Genomic DNA, 11,140 nt, shown 5'->3' with positions numbered 1-11,140 from the left:
ATTTTCTTTGCTTTTACAATTTTTATAAACTCTATGGGGGGGGGGGGCATTTACTAAGATATACGCCAATGTTCTGATGAATATGTGTTGCAGATTGCGGGCAAAGCTTATTTCCACGATCATGTCTAAAAAAAGAGGTGCAGCATGAGCGGGGAAGGAGCAGGTCCGTCTGATTTACCATTTTCTACGCGTTTTAAGTGTAGAAAATTTATTAAATGTAAGACACTTTGGAAGCTGTCTTACATTTAGACACTTTGGAAGCTGTCTTACATTTAACACTTTATTAACTGGAAGCTGTCTTACATTAGACACTTTGGAAGCTGTCTTACATTAGACACTTTGGAAGCTGTCTTACATTTAGACACTTTGGAAGCTGTCTTACATTTAGACACTTTGGAAGCTGTCTTACATTAGACACTTTGGAAGCTGCCTTACATTTACGACACTTTGGAAGCTGTCTTACATTTAGACACTTTGGAAGCTGTCTTATATTAGACACTTTGGAAGCTGTCTTACATTTAGATACTTTGGAAGCTGTCTTACATTACACACTTTGGAAGCTGTCTTACAGTTAGACACATTGGAGCTGTCTTACAGTTAGACACTTTGGAAGCTGTCTTACATTAGACACTTTGGAAGCTGTCTTACATTAGACACTTTGGAAGCTGTCTTACATTAGACACTTTGGAAGCTGTCTTACATTAGACACTTTGGAAGCTGTCTTACATTTAGACACTTTGGAAGCTGTCTTACATTAACACTTTGGAAACTGTCTTACATTTACACACTTTGGAAGCTGTCTTACATTAGACACTTTGGAAGCTGTCTTACATTTAGACACTTTGGAAGCTGTCTTACATTTACACACTTTGGAAGCTGTCTTACATTTAGACACTTTGGAAGCTGTCTTACATTAACAACTTTGGAAACTGTCTTACATTTAGACACTTTGGAAGCTGTCTTACATTTACACACTTTGGAAACTGTCTTACATTTACACACTTTGGAAGCTGTAATTACATTACACACTTTGGAAGCTGTCTTACATTAGACACTTTGGAAGCTGTCTTACATTAGACACTTTGGAAGCTGTCTTACATTAGACACTTTGAAGCTGTCTTACATTTAGAACTTTGGAAGCTGTCTTACATTACACACTTTGGAAGCTGTCGTACATTTAGATACTTTGGAAGCTGTCTTACATTAGACACTTTGGAAGCTGTCTTACATTAGGCACTTTGGAAGCTGTCTCTACATTAGGCACTTTGGAAGCTGTCTTACATTTAGACACTTTGGAAGCTGTCTTACATTACACACTTTGGAAGCTGTCTTACATTAGACACTTTGGAAGCTGTCTTACATTTAGACACTTTGGAAGCTGTCTTACATTTAGGACACTTTGGAAGCTGTCTTACATTTAGACCACTTTGGAAGCTGTCTTACATAGGACACATTGGAAGTCTGTCTTACATTTAGACACTTTGGAAGCTGTCTTACAATTAGACAATTTGGAAGCTGTCTTACATTAGACATCTTGGATGCTGTCTTACATTTAGACACTTTGGAAGCTGTCTTACATTACACACTTTGGAAGCTGTCTTACATTTAGACACTTTGGAAAGCCTGTCTTACATTAGATACTTTGGAAGCTGTCTTACATTACATACTTTGGAAGCTGTCTTAATTTACACACTTTGGAAGCTGTCTTACATTAGACACTTTGGAAGCTGTCTTACATTTAGACACTTTGGATGCGTCTTTACATTAGGACACTTTTGAAGCTTGTCTTACATTAGATACTTTAGAAGCTGTCTTACATTACATACTTGGAAGCTGTCTTAATTTACACACTTTGGAAGCTGTCTCACATTAGACACTTTGGAAGCTGTCTTACATTTAGACACTTTGGAAGCTGTTTTACATTTAGACACTTTGGAAGCTGTCTTACATTTAGACACTTTGGAAGCTGTCTTACAGTTAGACACTTTGGAAGCTGTCTACATTTGTACACTTTGGAAGCTGTCTTACAATTAGACACTTTGGAAGCTGTTATACAATTAGACACTTTGGAAGCTGTCTTACATTTAGACACTTTGGAAGCTGTCTTACATTACACACTTTGGAAGCTGTCTTTTTTTACACACTTTGGAAGTTGTCTTACATTTAGACACTTTGGAAGCTGTCTTTCATTACACACTTTGGAAGCTGTCTTACATTAGACACTTTGGAAGCTGTCTTACATTAGACACTTTGGAAGCTGTCTTACATTAGACACTTTGGAAGCTGTCTCTACATTTAGACACTTTGGAAGCTGTCTTACATTAGATACTTGGAAGCTGTCTTACATTACATACTGTGGAAGCTGTCTTACATTTAAACCTTTGGAAGCTGTCTCACATTAGACACTTTGGAAGCTGTCTTACATTAGACACTTTGGAAGCTGTCTTACATTTAGACACTTTGGAAGCTGTTTTACATTTAGACACTTTGGAAGCTGTCTTACATTAGACACTTTGGAAGCTGTCTTACAGTTAGACACTTTGGAAGCTGTCTTACATTACACACTTTGGAAGCTGTCTTACATTAGACACTTTGAAGCTGTCTTACATTTACACACTTTGGAAGTTGTCTTACATTTAGACACTTTGGAAGCTGTCTTACATTACACACTTTGGAAGCTGTCTTACATTAGACACTTTGGAAGCTGTCTTACATTTAGACACTTTGGAAGCTGTCTTACATTAGACACTTTGGAAGCTGTCTTACATTTAGACACTTTGGAAGCTGTCTTACATTAGATACTTTGGAAGCTGTCTTACATTACATACTTTGGAAGCTGTCTTACATTTATACACTTTGGAAGCTGTCTCACATTAGACACTTTGGAAGCTGTCTTACATTAGACACTTTGGAAGCTGTCTTACATTTAGACACTTTGGAAGCTGTATTTACATTTAGACACTTTGGAAGCTGTCTTACATTTAGACACTTTGGAAGCTGTTATACAATTAGACACTTTGGAAGCTGTCTTACATTTAGACACTTTGGAAGCTGTCTTACATTTAGACACTTTGGAAGCTGTCTTACATTTAGACACTTTGGAAGTTGTCTTACATTTAGACACTTGGAAGCTGTCCTTACATTTAGATACTTTGGAAGCTGTCTTACATTTAGACACTTTTGAAGCTGTCTTACATTAGATACTTTGGAAGCTGTCTTACATTACATACTTTGGAAGCTGTCTTACATTTACACACTTTGGAAGCTGTCTCACATTAGACACTTTGGAAGCTGTCTTACATTTAGACACTTTGGAAGCTGTTTTACATTTAGACACTTTGGAAGCTGTCTTACATTTAGACACTTTGGAAGCTGTCTTACATTAGACACTTTGGAAGCTGTCTTACAGTTAGACACTTTGGAAGCTGTCTTACATTTGTACACTTTGGAAGCTGTCTTACAATTAGACACTTGGAAGCTGTTATACAATTAGGTCACTTTGGAAGCTGTCTTACATTTAGACACTTTGGAAGCTGTCTTACATTTAGACACTTTGGAAGCTGTCTTACATTTACACACTTTGGAAGTTGTCTTACATTTAGACACTTTGGAAGCTGTCTTACATTACACACTTTGGAAGCTGTCTTACATTAGACACTTTGGAAGTGTCTTACATTTAGACACTTTGGAGCTGTCTTACATTTAGACACTTTGGAAGCTGTCTTACATTAGATACTTTGGAAGCTGTCTTACATTAGACACTTTGGAAGCTGTCTTACATTTAGACACTTTGGAAAGCTGTCTTACATTAGACACTTTGGAAGCTGTCTTACATTTAGACACTTTGGAAGCTGTCTTACATTAGATACTTTGGAAGCTGTCTTACATTACATACTTTGGAAGCTGTCTTACATTTATACACTTTGGAAGCTGTTCACATTAGACCCTTTGGAAGCTGTCTTTCATTAGACACTTTGGAAGCTGTCTTACATTTAGACACTTTGGAAGCTGTTTTACTTTAGACACTTTGGAAGCTGTCTTACATTAGTCCACTTTGGGAAGCTGTCTTACAGTTAGACACTTTGGAAGCTGTCTTACATTACACACTTTGGAAGCTGTCTTACATTTAGACACTTTGGAAGCTGTCTTACATTACACACTTTGGAAGCTGTCTTACATTAGACACTTTGGAAGCTGTCTTACATTTACACACTTTGGAAGTTGTCTTACATTTAGACACTTTGGAAGCTGTCTTACATTACACACTTTGGAAGCTGTCTTACATTAGATACTTTGGAAGCTGTCTTACATTTAGACACTTTGGAAGCTGTCTAACGCATTAGAACTTGGAAGCTGTCTTACATTTAGACACTTTGGAAGCTGTCTTACATTAGATACTTTGGAAGCTGTCTTACATTACATACTTTGGAAGCTGTCTTACATTTAGACACTTTGGAAGCTGTCTTACATTTACACACTTTGGAAGTTGTCTTACATTTTAGACCACTTTGGAAGCTGTCTTACATTACACACTTTGGAAGCTGTCTTACATTAGACACTTTGGTAGCTGTCTTACATTTAGACACTTTGGAAGCTGTCTTACATTTAGACACTTTGGAAGCTGTCTTACATTAGATACTTTGGAAGCTGTCTTACATTAGACACTTTGGAAGCTGTCTTACATTTAGACACCTTTGGAAGCTGTCTTACATTAGGACACTTTGGAAGCTGTCTTACATTTAGACACTTTGGAAGCTGTCTTACATTAGATACTTTGGAAGCTGTCTTACATTACATACTTTGGAAGCTGTATTACATTTATACACTTTGGAAGCTGTCTCCATTAGGACACTTTGGAAGCTGTCTTACATTAGACACTTTGGAAGCTGTCTTACATTTAGAACTTTGGAAGCTGTTTTACATTTAGACATTTGGAAGCTGTCTTACATTAGACCACTTTGGAAGCTGTCTTACAGTTAGGACACTTTGGAAGCTGTCTTACATTTACACACTTTGGAAGCTGTCTTACATTTAGCCACTTTGAAGCTGTCTTACATTACACACTTTGGAAGCTGTCTTACATTAGACACTTTGGAAGCTGTCTTACATTTACACACTTTGGAAGTTGTCTTACATTTAGACACTTTGGAAGCTGTCTTACATTACACACTTTGGAAGCTGTCTTACTTAGACACTTTGGAAGCTGTCTTACATTTAGACACTTTGGAAGCTGTCTTACATTAGACACTTTGAAGCTGTCTTACATTTTGACACTTTGGAAGCTGTCTTACATTAGATACTTTGGAAGCTGTCTTACATTACATACTTTGGAAGCTGTCTTACATTTATACACTTTGGAAGCTGTCTCACATTAGACACTTTGGAAGCTGTCTTACATTAGACACTTTGGAAGCTGTCTTACATTTAGACACTTTGGAAGCTGTTTTACATTTAGACACTTTGGAAGCTGTCTTACATTAGACACTTTGGAAGCTGTCTTACAGTTAGACACTTTGGAAGCTATCTTTACATTTGTACACTTGGAAGCTGTCTTACAATTAGACACTTTGGAAGCTGTTATTACAATTAGACACTTTGGAAGCTGTCTTACATTTAGACACTTTGGAAGCTGTCTTACATTTAGACACTTTGGAAGCTTGTCTTACATTTACACACTTTGGAAGTTGTCTTACCTTTAGACACTTTGGAAGTTGTCTTACATTTAGACACTTTGGAAGCTGTCTTACATTTAGATACTTTGGAAGCTGTCTTACATTTAGTCACTTTGAAGCTGTCTTACATTAGATACTTTGGAAGCTGTCTACATCTACATACTTTGGAAGCTGTCTTACTTTACCACTTTGGAAGCTGTCTCACATTAGACACTTTGGAAGCTGTCTTACATTTAGACACTTGGAAGCTGTTTTACATTTAGACACTTTGGAAGCTGTCTTACATTTAGACAATTTGGAAGCTGTCTTACATTAGACACTTTGGAAGCTGTCTTACAGTTAGACACTTTGGAAGCTGTCTTACATTTGTACACTTTGGAAGCTGTCTTACAATTAGACACTTTGGAAGCTGTTATACAATTAGACACTTTGGAAGCTGTCTTACATTTAGACACTTTGGAAGCTGTCTTACATTTAGACACTTTGGAAGCTGTCTTACATTTACACACTTTGGAAGTTGTCTTACATTTAGACACTTTGGAAGCTGTCTTACATTACACACTTTGGAAGCTGTCTTACATTAGACACTTTGGATGCTGTCTTTACATTTAGACACTTTGGAAGCTGTCTTACATTTAGACACTTTGGAAGCTGTCTTACATTAGATACTTTGGAAGCTGTCTTACATTACATACTTTGGAAGCTGTCTTACATTTACACACTTTGGAAGCTGTCTCACATTAGACACTTTGGAAGCTGTCTTACATTAGACACTTTGGAAGCTGTCTTACATTTAGACACTTTGGAAGCTGTTTTACATTTAGACACTTTGGAAGCTGTCTTACATTTAGACACTTTGGAAGCTGTCTTACATTAGACACTTTGGAAGCTGTCTTACAGTTAGACACTTTGGAAGCTGTCTTACATTTGTACACTTTGGAAGCTGTCTTACAATTAGGACACTTTGGAAGCTGTTATACAATTAGACACTTTGGAAGCTGTCTTACATTTAGGACACTTTGGAAGCTGTCTTACATTTAGACACTTTGGAAGCTGTCTTACATTTAGACACTTTGGAAGTTGTCTTACATTTAGACACTTTGGAAGTTGTCTTACATTTAGACACTTTGGAAGCTGTCTTACATTTAGACACTTTGGAAGCTGTCTTACATTTAGATACTTTGGAAGCTGTCTTACATTTAGACACTTTGGAAGCTGTCTTACATTTAGACACTGTGATACATTAGGCATCACAGGACACAGAAGTTTGTGTCGGCAATTACAGGCCCCAAAAATTAGGCATTTAATGAACATAAAAGGCATTTTATGCCGCTGTATTTACCGAAGACAGGGACCATAAATTGTTATGGCTGGTGGCGGATATGGGCTGTCATGAGGAATTCTAACTCCTTAAGGACTCAGCCCTATTTCACCTTAAGGACTTGGCCATTTTTTGCAAATCTGACCAGTGTCACTTTAAGTGCTGATAACTTTAAAATGCTTTGACTTATCCAGGCCATTCTGAGATAGTTTTTTCGTCACATATTGTACTTCATGACACTGGTAAAATGGAGTAAAAAAAAAAAAACATTTTTATTTATAAAAAATACCAAATATGCCAAAAATTTGCAAATTTCAAAGTTTCAATTTCTCTACTTCTATAATAATAGTAATACCTACAAAAATAGTTATTACTTTACATTCCCCATATGTCTACTTCATGTTAGGATCATTTTGGGAATGACATTTTATTTTTGGGGGACGTTACAAGGCTTAGAAGTTTAGAAGTAAATCTTAAAAATTTTCAGAAATTTTCAAAAACCAACTTTTTAAGGACCAGTTCAGGGCTGAAGTCACTTTGTGAGGCTTACATAATAGAAACCACCCAAATATGACCCCATTCTAGAAACTACACCCCTCAAGGTATTCAAAACTGATTTTACAAACTTTGTTAAACCCTTTAGGTGTTCCACAAGAATTAATGGAAAATAGAGATACAATTTCAAAATTTCACTTTTTTGGCAGATTTTGCATTTTAATACTTTTTTTTTCCAGTTACAAAGCAAGGGTTAACAGCCAAACAAAACTCAATATTCATGGCCCTGATTCTGTAGTTTACAGAAACACCCCATATGTGTTTGTAAACTGCTGTACGGGCACACGGCAGGGCGCAGAAGGAAAGGTATGCCATACGGTTTTTGGAAGGCAGAGTTTGCTGGACTGTTTTTTTTTACACCATGTCCCATTTGAAGCCCCCCTGATGCACCCCTAGAGTAGAAACTCCGAAAAAGTGACCCCATTTTAGAAACTACGGGATAGGGTGGAAGTTTTGTTGGTACTAGTTTAGGGTACATATGATTTTTGGTTGCTCTATATTACACTTTTTGTGAGGCAAGGTAACAAGAAATAGCTGTTTTGGCACCGTTTTAATTTTTTGTTATTTACAACATTTATCTGACAGGTTAGATCATCTGGTATTTTTCTAGAGCAGGTTGTCATGGATGCAACAATACCAAATACTGCCTTGTGTAGGGGCTCATTTTTTTCGGGATGAAATGACGGTCTTATTGGCACTATTTTGGGGTGCGTATGACTTTTTGCTTGCTTGCTATTACACTTTTTTTGATAAAAGGTGACAAAAAATAGCTTTTTTTACACCGTTTTTTTTTTTTTTTTTTTACGGTATTTATCTGAGGGGTTAGGTCATGTGATATTTTTGTAGAGCATGTTATTACGGACGCGGCGATACCTAATATGTATACTTTTTTTAATTATGTAAGTTTTACACGATGATTTCATTTTTGAAACAAAAACAAAATCATGTTTTAGTGTTTCCATAGTCTGAGATCCATAGTTTTTTCAGTTTCTGGGCGATTATCTTGGGTAGAACATGATTTTTGCGGGATGAGATGACGGTTTGATTGGCACTATTTTGAGGTGCATATGACTTTTTGATCGCTTGCTATTACACTTTTTGTGATGTAAGGTGACAAAAAATTGTTTATTTAGCACAGTTTTTATTTTTATATTTTTTAGTGTTCATCTGAGGGGTTAGGTCATGTGATATGTTAATAGAGCCGGTCGATAAGCAAACAGCGATACGTAATATGTCTATTATTTTTTCCCTATTTTTTTACCAAATTTTTTAACTTTATTTGGGGAAAATGACGTTTTTGTTTATTTTTACTTGAAACTTTAAATTTTTTAGGGGGAAACTTTATTTTTTCAACTTTATTTTTTCACTTTATTTTTTGTCCCACTTTGGGACTTCAACTTTTGAGGGTCTAATCCTTTACAATGCATTCCAATACTTCTGTATTGGAATGCATTGGCTGTATGAGTAATACTGTGTGTATTACTCATTCAGCTTCCGGCCTGTGAGATCCAGGGGGCTAGATCTCACAGGCACGTCACAGAAAGGCAGCGGTGATGCGTCAGGAAGGCATCGCGCTGCCTTCCATGCCATTGGGTCCCCCATACAGCCCCATGGGGACCCGATGGCACCTCCGCCGCCGCCGCAAACCGCAGGTCTGAACTGATCGCCGACATGGGGGGGGTCACGGGACCCCCCCGCGCATTTAGCCAAAGTGCATGCTCAATGATTTGAGCAGTCACCGGCTTCCGATCACCGGCAGGCCTGTGTCCTTAAGTACCACGACATCAGGGCGTACCTGTATGCCCTGTGTCCTGAAGAGGTTAAACAAACATGGTCTACTGTTCACATGTGTTGAATTCCTCATAGATTTATGCCTCATTCATTTTTAGAAATGTGAGGTAGTCAACACTGTCGTGAGCTAGGCGAGTCCGCTTATCGGTCACGATCCCCCCAGCTGCGCTGAACGTCCTTTCGGACAGGACACTTGATGAGGGGCAAGCCAAGTTTCATTGCAAATTTTGCAAGTTCTGGCCAGAGGTCAAGCCTGCCCACCCAGCAGTCCAGGGGTTCATCACTTCTCAGAACGTCCAAATAGGCCGTTAAACCGATGTAGTCGGACACCTGCCAGTCTAGGCGCTCCCTGAGGCTGGATCCAGAGGACAGCTGTCGATGGGTCGGCTGAAAGAATGTTCTCATATCAGAAGTAACCAACATATCTTCAAACTGCCCTCTTCTTGCAGTTGCTGTTGTATTGGTACCCGCAACTGTTTCTCTGTGAGTGGAAACTCCTCTGCCAGCGCCCAAAAAAGCAGAATGCAGCTCTAAGCAAGGCCTGGAAGTGCTGCATTCTGACAACCCTCTGTGATGGTGGTAACATTTCCGCCATTTTTTGTTTGTAACGGGGGTCTAAATACGTTGCCACCCAGTACCGGTCCTTGCCCTTTATGCTTTTTATACAGGGGTCCCTCTTGAAAGACTGGAGCATGAAGGCCCCCCATTTGCACGAAACTGGAAGCGTTGTAGTGGCCTATCTCCTGCTCATCATCCAGGATAATGTCGTCCTCGTTCTCCTCCCCCCATCCACGGACAACACGAGGGATCCCAGAAAGGTTTAAAGCATGCTCTTCTTGATCCTCCTCCTCCCCGACACCATCCTCCTCTGACTCCTCTACAGACTCCTGTTGTTGACTTGTCTCAGATGGAGTAGCCCACCCTTAGAATTCATCCAGCATTGCTACTTCATCATCTTCCTGCTCCTGCTACTCGACGGCTTGATCAATAACAACGCAATGCACACTCCAGAAAGAAGGCGTAAGGTACGATGTCACTGATGGCGCCCTGGCTGCGACTGACCAGTTTGGTGATTTCTTCTAATGGCCGCAGAAGTCTGCATGCGTCGCGCATGAGCAGCCACTGGCGCGGTGAAAAAAAACCAAGCTCCCCAGAACCTGTCCTGCTGCAGAGTTCGTACAGGTAGACGTTAACTGCACGTTTCTGCTGGAGCAGCCTATCGAGCATATACAAGGTTGAGTTCCATCGCGTCGGGCAGTCACAAATAAGATGTCTGACGGGCAGGTTGTGTCGCCGCTGGATTTCAGCAAGTTGAGCCATGGCAGTGTAAGATCTCCTAAAATTGCCCGTGATTTTCCTGGCCTGCCGCAAGACGTCCTGGACCCCGGGGAATTTGACAACGAATCGCTGCGCGACCAAGTTCAGGACGTGTGCCATGCACGGCACGTGTGTAATTTTGACCTGTTTCAGCGTGCTCAGCAGATTGGCACCGTTGTCGCACACCACTTTACCAACTGTCAAATTGAGCGGGGTTAGCCACTGATCGGCCTGTGAACGCAACGTCTAACCTGGCATGTCAAATAGGTTCTGGGGATCTTGGTTGGCGCAGCGGAAGAGACGGTAGCAGCGGAAAAGGAGGAGTCAGCCGAGGAGGAGAGGCCTGCATGCAATCCGTGGCGGTAAAACCAAATCTTCGGGTGCCACGGGTTACATGCTTGACGGCCATCAGAAGGTTCACCCAGTGGGCAGTAAAAGTTATATACCTTCCCTGCACGTGTTTGTTAGACCACGTGTCTGTGGT

This window comes from Bufo bufo, unplaced genomic scaffold, assembly GCF_905171765.1.
Source record: "Bufo bufo unplaced genomic scaffold, aBufBuf1.1, whole genome shotgun sequence".
NCBI lineage: Eukaryota > Metazoa > Chordata > Amphibia > Anura > Bufonidae > Bufo > Bufo bufo.
The sequence above is the reverse complement of the archived record's forward strand: the minus strand, read 5'-3'. Positions refer to the sequence as shown.